We start from the raw sequence: 9241 nt of genomic DNA, 5'->3' as shown, positions 1-9241 counted from the left end.
CACTTTTTTGAAAACATTTTCCCTTAGAGACGATGTTCAGAGATACTTTCAGGTATCCCTGATGCAAGTAGCAGTTACCAGCATTGAGTGTATCCTGACTAATTAGAAAGTCAAAGTGCTTTAGGCTGGGCACAGTAGCCCACACCTGTAATCCCAGCATTTTGAGAGGCAGAGGTGGGCAGATGGCTTTGAGCTCAGGAACTCGAGACCAGCCTGGGCAACACAGTGAGATCACGCCCCCCACCATCTCCACAAAAAAATAAGAAAATTAGCTGAGTGTGGTGGCACACACCTGTAGTCTTAGCTACTCGAGAGGCTGAGGTGGGGGGATGGCTTGAGTCCTGGAAAGTGGAGGTTGCAGTGAGCCAAGATTATGCCACAGCACTCCAGCATGGGTGCTCAAAAAAATAATAATAATAAAACAAAAAAAAAAATCTGGTAATGTCATTGATTAGGCTTTGGTTATTTTTTAATACTTGAATACATGACAAAGCCAGCTAAGATTTTTAAGTGTTATTTTCATTCCCCATACGAGATAAAACCTTCTTGGTCACAGCAAAAACCCAGATGACTATTTCACCTCTCTCTTTGCATTAATTTCACCTCAAACACACACATACAAAAATCTACTTCAAACAAACTGCTACCATTAACTTAAAAAAAACCCATAAACTCAGCAGAAGAGGGCCTTTCTCCACGCTACGACAGAGAAAAATACACCACTATTATTCAAGAGACCTGGGGAGAAAGATTTAAAATTTTTCCCCTTGAAAATAATAAGAAAAGCAAATAGCAGTCTTTTAGATTCTGTGAATAAGGCAATAAAGCTGAAATTTATTATACAAGATCTTCATAAAATTCTTGTGCTACTTTAAATTTCATTTTAGAGTTTTGCTAAATCTGATTATAGAAATAATTAAAACACATGCGTTATGAGATGAAACAATAAATTTTCCTCTGCTACCTGATATGAACTTCTCATCCACAGAAATCAGTTGTTATTTCCCCAGGATCTAAAACAAGACTGCACAGGTGTTTGTGTAAAGGGTGCAGGGTAGACACGAACCAGCATCATTTGGTGCAGCTGGAACTCATGACAGCAGGATCAGCCCAGCCAGGTCCCTGCCCTCCCAGCCTCCTGTTGAAAGGTGTGCTTGGGCCAAATGGATAAATGTGCCATGGGGATGCCGGCAGGGAAACTCCACCCCTTGATATTCTTCCATTTAATGAGGTATGTATAAAGGTAGTCTTGCGTGGGGGAATAAACTTGTTAAATAACACACCAAGCAGTTTCAATCTTAGGTGCCTACTGTGTAGGGAAATTCTCTCAGATGTCACTGCATCCAGAAATTGGAGACTCTGGGAGCCCTCCGTCCCATGGGACATTGAGTCTGAGAGCTGGCTCATTTTCAGGCAACTGAGAGGCCCCAGGGCCAGGGTCAGATAGTACTGCTTGTCTCCACAACTTCCAGCAGTATAGAGTTGGGGATACACACACAACATACACAAGTATATAGCTGTGTGTTTGTAACATTTGAATTTAGACAAATTTGCTTGTACATGCCTTTTCAAACATGTCTCATAACATATGTAACCTAAAATATATGGGTGAAAACTGTTCACACGATTTTTTTTTTCAGATCCCACCTTGAAACTGCCATTATTGGTCCCCTCAAAGATTCAAGAGCGCTCATCAGAAGTGTTAGCAATGACAGCCTTGCTTACAGGCAAATTATTAAGAGAAAAAATTCAATGACATCCACTGGGTACTTCACATTGTGTTGTTGTCCTAAACTTAAGCACACTGGTCTTCCTCCTGTTTTCCTTTCATTTTTAGTAGTTTTACCATCACCCTAGCTAAAAAAATAAAGTCATCTTTGCTGTGACCTTCTCCAGTACCTCCTGCTGCCTCTGTCCACACCCTCATTGCTCCCACCTGGGCTAGTGCAACAGGCCCTGGGTGGTCTCCCTGATGCCCATCTGGCCTCCATAGTCTCCGGCATTGTCTTTCACTCATTTCGCAAATGCTCGTTGATTTCTTGCTCTAAGTCAAAAGATGGGTGACTTACTGAAGACACAAGGATGAACAAGACCCCCCCCCACCCCCACCCCACTGTCAAGGATCTCGAAATCTAAAACACAAATTCCATTTTGCCACTCACCTGCCTAAAATTCTCCAGGGAACCACCGTGGCCTATAGGATGAAATCAGAATGTATTAAAATTCTCCAGGGCACCACTGTGGCCTATAGGATGAAATCAGAATGTATTAGCACCGTACAAACTGTTGTTGCCCATACTCATGGGATCTGGCCCCAATCGGCTCTGTCTCATCTCCCACCATTCTGCCCCGTGTGCCCAGGCTGCAGCCACCCCAGCTACCTATAGCCTGTTCACCCTTCCAAGACTCAAGCAAACCACGCCCTCTACCTGGGACGCCCTCCCTCTAGCAAACTTCTAGGCAGCAGCACCCTGAGCGGGCTCACAGAGGTTACGTGGATGAATCAGAATGCCAAGTCAGCGATCTTCCATAAACCCCACAAACGTGTGTACAGCACCTACCAGGCCAGGCACCGAGGGCCCTTACATGATTTATCTTTATTCCTCACAAGGAACAGGAAGCTACTAGTATCTCACTTTAAAGATGAGGAAACTGATACAAAGAAGGTCACATAATTTGTCCAAGGTCACCAATAGGAAGTGGCAGAGCCAGAATCTCAACCTGGTTCCAAAATCAGTGCTTTTAACCACTTTGGCCTACAATGAGAATTTCTGGAGGACAGCAAGTTCTATCCCTGAGGGTCAGGCTACATGGGAAGCCAAATAATGCCATGAGAGGTCACATGGTAAGCATGCAATCAGAAAAGTGTTACCGTAATTCAAGTGTTTGATGGGGTCAGGGTAGCCTAATACATCCTTTTCCACAGAAACATGATGCCTGTTTCTAGACCCAGAGACACCATGGCTTTGGGCTGGGCACCTCACCTGAGCAGGGCATAGACTAGTATGTACGCCTGCCTCTCCTCCTCCGGGGGTCTGTGGGTCTTTAGCCCTTGCTCTAATTAACAAAATACCTTCATTCAGGCCTGAGAGTCAATCCACCTCCTTAATGTGACTGGGTTCCTCTTTGCTCTGATGAGTTATGCTGGTTTTACAGTTTATAGCTCAGAGAGCACTTATCTCTGTTATTTCTTGCAGATGTTTTCACTCTTGCCTCCTTGTTCTGCCTCCACGAGGTGGCTAATATTACCCATTTTGAGGATGACAAAATGGTGAGGAAGGTCACAGAGCTGGTCCTCAGAGTGGGACTTGAACCTCGGCCTTCTGACTGCCAATACTGTTCTTTCCATCCTACTCATTGTTTAAGAGAAGAAGCCTTTAAGATCTGCAGCTAACCCAACCCCACTGGCTCCACAGCCTTGAGCCCAGCCTGTGCGTCTGCTTCCTCCCCAGCTCACACTGGTCTCAGCAGCCATCCCAGGAGGCACCCTGGCTCCACACTTCCCTGGTGCCCTAACTTTATGTACCCAGCATGTCCAGTCACAGCAGCCATCCACTGCACAGGCCATACCTCAGTGTCTGTCCACACTACAGCACAGTGAGTAGTCCTGGCCTCCCTTGGCTCCACCCTGTGGCCCCTCTTCTTGCCATCCACTCACACTTTTCCTCTGCCATCTGTGCCACCATCTCCGCTCATCTTCTGCATTGCAGTTTTCTGCTCCCTTGGCCACAGCCCCAAGATTCTACCTGGTCTCCACTGCTTCATGTGGACTCCTAGGCAGGCTCACTCCCACCTATTTTTCTCTTTTTAGCCTTGGCTTTGTCTCCACTCTCTGCCTTTCCATTTATATGGTGCAGTAACTAAATGTTTTGCATTTTCCAACACCACACTGACTTCAACTCTTCTGTCCCATCAGACTACTGGGGAAATTTTTCAGGTCAGAAATATGTAGATGTATTGAGCCTAGACATCATGTTTTCATTGGCACCACATGCAAGGAATACAAAATCCAAAAGGCACCAATGAATATAGCACATATAGTGAAATTAAGTCACTTCCTAGCCCTCTTCCCCAGGCCCGCAAGCCCCGCTTCCCCTACTCAGGGGCAGTGACTGTAAGCAGTTTCTTATGCTTCCAGACGTAGTCCATGAACCTCTGACTTGGGTGGGATTGAGCAGTGTTTCAATTGGGCAATGAAGCAACGCTGTGTTTTAGCAGCAGCACTGGCAACTTTCCAACCATTTGTGAATGTAATAGTGTGTATAGATTTTTTAAAATTCAGCTTCAATTCCACCACCCTAAATTAACTCACGTCCTCTAAATTGCATCCCAATTTTTATCTACATACACACATTTTTCATTGTTTTAATCATACTATGGTTAAAAATTTAGTTCTACTTCCATTGCTAACTTCATACACATATTTCATCTTCATTATTTTTAACAGCTATATAATACTCATTTGGGGTAAAACCCAGTTCTTCCATTTTTATTCCAAGTTTTCGCAATTGTAAATATCAGGATAACAATCTACAATTTTTTCTTCTTTGAATTATTGCTTTAGGACAAGTTCCCAGAGTGGTAGTATTGAATCTAAGAAATGTTTCATGTCACATTTAGCCAAATAACTCTCTTAGAAAGGTTAGAGTAGTTTGTAATTCCTCATACAGGTATAAGAACACATGTTACTTTTGTTCCATCAAATACAATAATTATACTTATCAACAAAAAATGTCCTCATAATGTTCTCTTTATGTATTTCTGTAATAAATAAATAACTCAGGTCAATGTCTTCTCTTTAGGTTTCTGTGTTTAATGCAGACTTCTGTTAGAAGCAGTCCTGAGAGCCTGTTGGACTACGGTGAGTGAGTGACTGGCTGGATTTCTAGGACCTCAAAGAGCTTTTAGTTCTTTGTTGTGCGCCCCACATGAAAGGCAGTTTGGCAAGGTCAAATATGGTGGGGATGCATTCTCTCTCTCTCTCTGTCTCTCATCCTTGGTAACATCGTTTCATATCCACTGAGCTCTCTTTACGTTACTAGAAAATCCAACCGTGTTTCCAATGTATATTCTTTGAAGAGTGATCTTCTCTTTTTGTGTGTCATCAAAGATGTATTTTCCTTATTATTTAAAATATGTATAAGGCCCCTCCCACTTTGGAGAGCAGGACCTGGGCTTGAACTTGGGCTCTTCACTTACTAGGTATATCCCTTGGGCAAATCACTCAGCTTCTTGGAGGTTAATCCCTATCTGTAAGACGGGAGATTAATAATATCTGTCTACCTCACATTGTTGTTGTAAAAGTCAAATGAAAAGATGTATAAGTGTGAGAATTGTTTCCTAAATGTTCATAACTGTTCTGTTAGACCAGGTGACTCTTCTCTATTTCAAGTCTAATCTCTTATTGATTCTGGAATAAAGTATTCCTGCATCTTTAATTATTGATTTAGGACCTTTTCTTTGTTTGGCTTACTCAGGAAGTCTAACTATTCAGAAATTGCAATATTCAGATCTATTCCCCAGATCTGCCCTCCTGAAGTGTTTCATTTCTTAATTTAGTTGCTTTAAATTCTGGATCTATTGCTCAGGTTTCTTTACAGATTTAAGTGCCATTTCTGCTTTGTGCAGTTTAAACATGATTTTCAGTGTGTCTTTTGCAATAATCATTACCTTCATTCTTTTTTATTCTGACTTTCACTAGGGAGGATGTAATGTCCCCTTTATTTCTTTGAAAAGAGGCTCCAGCCATTTTCTGAATTCTGTGTATGGTTCCCTGTGGTTGTTACTTTCTTTGGGATTAATTAAAATAAAGTTTTTTGTGTGGGCTCATTGAGTGTTTTTTGAAACTTTTTAAGGAAACCCACACTGATTTTTTTTTTTCAGTTTAGTGCATTCTCCCTTAAGTTACTTCAGTGACTGGTCTTTGCTGTACTGCTGAAAATTATTTAGTAACATTTTAAAATTAATTTTAAGAGAATTTGCAATTAGGAGTTTGACTGGTTTTCTACTCACTCCAATATTTTCCTGGATAATTTTTCTACCATGTCAGGCCTTTCTATCTTCTGATTCAATGGAATCTGGAAAGAATCCAAAGACCAATGATGGGATTAGAACAAGAAAGCCAAGTACTTTTTTTTTTTTGTTTTTTTTTTTTTTGAGACGGAGTCTCGCTCTGTCGCCCAGGCTAGAGTGCAGTGACCAGATCTCAGCTCACTGCAAGCTCCGCCTCCCGGGTTTACGCCATTCTCCTGCCTCAGCCTCCCGAGTAGCTGGGACTACAGGGGCCCGCCACCTCGCCCGGCTAGTTTTTTGTATTTTTTTAGTAGAGACGGGGTTTCACCGTGTTAGCCAGGATGGTCTCGATCTCCTGACCTCGTGATCCGCCCGCCTTGGCCTCCCAAAGTGCTGGGATTACAGGCTTGAGCCACCGCGCCCGGCCAAGCACTTTCAATAGAAAACTGAAAAATGCCTTTTTGTGCTTTGTTGCTGCTGTTAAGGCTCAGGCTGAGTCTAAGAAAAGAGAAGAAAGATTGGAACGCTGAAATAAAATCTTACCAAAAACACTTTAATAACCTTACAGATTAGCTGCATTCCTAAAGGCTCTGAACCTTCCAGGTATCTCGCAAGCAGCAAAGGCCACAGTCATTTCTTTAGCTATAAATGAAGGGATGCTAAATTATTTCCAAGGTCACTTTTCCATCTCTGAATTTCTACAACATTAAATAATGTTTAAGCTGCTAGTTCAGGCATGAATTAATGTAACCAAAATCATTCCCACTTCTTGCTACCCTGCCCACAAAATGCACACACACACACCCCTACTTTGATTTCCCGATCTTTAAATTTTTCAAATCAATTGTTATTAAATACAAAATGAAGCTGTGAGAGAAAAAATGAGGGAACCGAATACAAAATTCCTCCCTTCTGGAATCAGGGCAGCCTCTGCACCCCCAGATCTGCTCCAACACATGAGGTACTTAAGAGGAGACCCCTCAAGGCAGCACCCTGCCACGGCATGGGTGAGCCACCAAATCTCAGCCGTTTGGACTGTGAGGGGAAGTCCTGAAGCCCTCTGGTGGACTAAGGTGGCATTACAGCCTTCTCTGTCTCCAAAAGGTCACAGCCCACCTGAGATGGAAGCCTCCCAGGGTTCTGATCTGCAAACGTGACCTGAAATCCTAACCAAGGGCCAACCTGCCCAGGACAGGCTGGATCTTTGCCTCAGAAATGGTGCTTTTGTCATTTTGAGGAACATTATCCCTACAGATTTCAGATTGGAAACTCAAGAAGGCTATGGTGGATTTCAAATAGAGTAATGTTAAATGGCCTACATTTTTACTAGTATTGTGGGCACTCCTACCAGAAGAAAAAATTTTTAATTCCATATAATTCAGAATGAAGTTAATCAGAATGAAGTTGTTCCCCACTCCTTTCTTGTGTCCTTCCAGCCCTCAGGGTGGTAGCAGCTTCTGCTGCCACTAATATGTGCTTGTTTAACCAGCCTGTTTGGCTTCTCAGCCCAGTCCATCGTGTAACCAACTTCCTGTTTTAAATTCCCTGTTTGAAATGCCTACAATGATTTTATTGTGCTTGGCAATAGGAATATGGCAGTGAGCAAGACAGACTTCATTCCAGATCTTATGGAGCTCATAGTCTAGCCCAGGAAAATAAATACTAAATAAGCACTCATTCATTTAATAATTATTTCAAAAGGGAAGTACATGGGAATGCATAGCAGAGGAACTTAACCTGGAATAAGGATACATTCTGTAGTTCCACAGGTGACACTAGAAGCTAGAAACACTAGGCCAGCAGGACGTTACACAGAGACAGCCCCACAGCTATGGTGGAAGCACAGTTCTGATGTTGCCTCTCCTCCTCCCTGGATCCAGCAGGGAAGAAAGGAAGGGTTCCTAGCCAAAGGGGGAAGTGAAGGACTTCAGGCAGGATTCAGTGCACAGTAGTGACAGAGAAGCAAGGATGGAGTTCTTCTGACAGCCTGCAGGCACCCAGTAAATCTTGGCTCTGCTAGATCTGGCCAGGAAAGAAACCAGAATCTTGAAGGAATGTGTCATCCCCCTGGCAACCTCCAAACCACGGGAGTCAGGCAATGTCCAGAGCAAGCCTGACTCAAAAAAATGCTTTTCCAAAGATTTAACTTACCAGATCACAGTATTTCCCCAGCATCCTCCCAACCAGCATCATATGATAGGGAACGAGGATGGGAGAACCAGTCTGCTGCTGGGCTCTCTTGTCCCAACAGGTGTCTCCTCCTGTCTTGATGAGCTCAAAACATCCTTATCTTCTCTACCTATCAATACTGATGAACACCAGATTACTTAAAACCTTGACTCGCCATGCCAAAGTGTAACAACTCTAAATTTTTATCAGGTGGGATAGGCATACTTTATTCAGCTTTGCTATTTAGATCGGGGGTCCCCAATCCCTGGGCCACAGACCAGACAAGTCCATGACCTGTCAGGCACCAGACCACACAGCAGGAGGTGAGTGGTGGGCAAGCCAGTGAAGCTTCATCTGTATTTACAGCCACTCCCCATCACTGGCACTACCGCCTGAGCTCCACCTCCTATCAGATCAGCAGAGGCATTAGATTCTCATAGGTGTATGAACCCTATTGTGAACTGCATATGCAAAGGATCTAGGTTGCATGCTCCTTATGAGAATCTAATGCCTGATGATCTGTCACTGTCTCCCATCACCCCCAGATGGGGCCATCTAGTTGCAGAAAAACAAGCTCAGGGGTCCCACTGATTCTACTACATGGTGAGTTGTATAATTATTTCATTATATATTATAATATAATAATAATATAAAGTACACAATAAATGTAATGAGCTTGAATCATCCCAAAACCATCCACCCGCAAGCCCCACAGTCCATGGAAAAACTGTCTTCTATGAAACGAGTCCCTGGTGCCAAAAGATTGGGGACTGCTGATACAGATCCCTGTTTACAAGATCTAAAGGTTTTTGAACAGAGAACTTCTACTCCCATACCACAGAGGGAAGCCACTACTCCCCGTTCTGCCTTACAGAGTCCCCAATAGGGAATGAGGGAGAGAGCAAAGTTTCAGAGTCTTCTCTCTCCAAGTTCACTGCCTACTGCCTATTCTAAGTTAATATTAGATGACCTAAGAATGCCTAAGCCATTATAACTCAACATACTACCCCCTACAGGGCCTTGGTCTCTCCTTTGAACTCCAATTACATTTAGTGTACAC

Source organism: Colobus angolensis, unplaced genomic scaffold, assembly GCF_000951035.1.
Source record: "Colobus angolensis palliatus isolate OR3802 unplaced genomic scaffold, Cang.pa_1.0 Scaffold88, whole genome shotgun sequence".
In the NCBI taxonomy this organism is placed as follows: Eukaryota; Metazoa; Chordata; class Mammalia; order Primates; family Cercopithecidae; genus Colobus; species Colobus angolensis.
The sequence above is the reverse complement of the archived record's forward strand: the minus strand, read 5'-3'. Positions refer to the sequence as shown.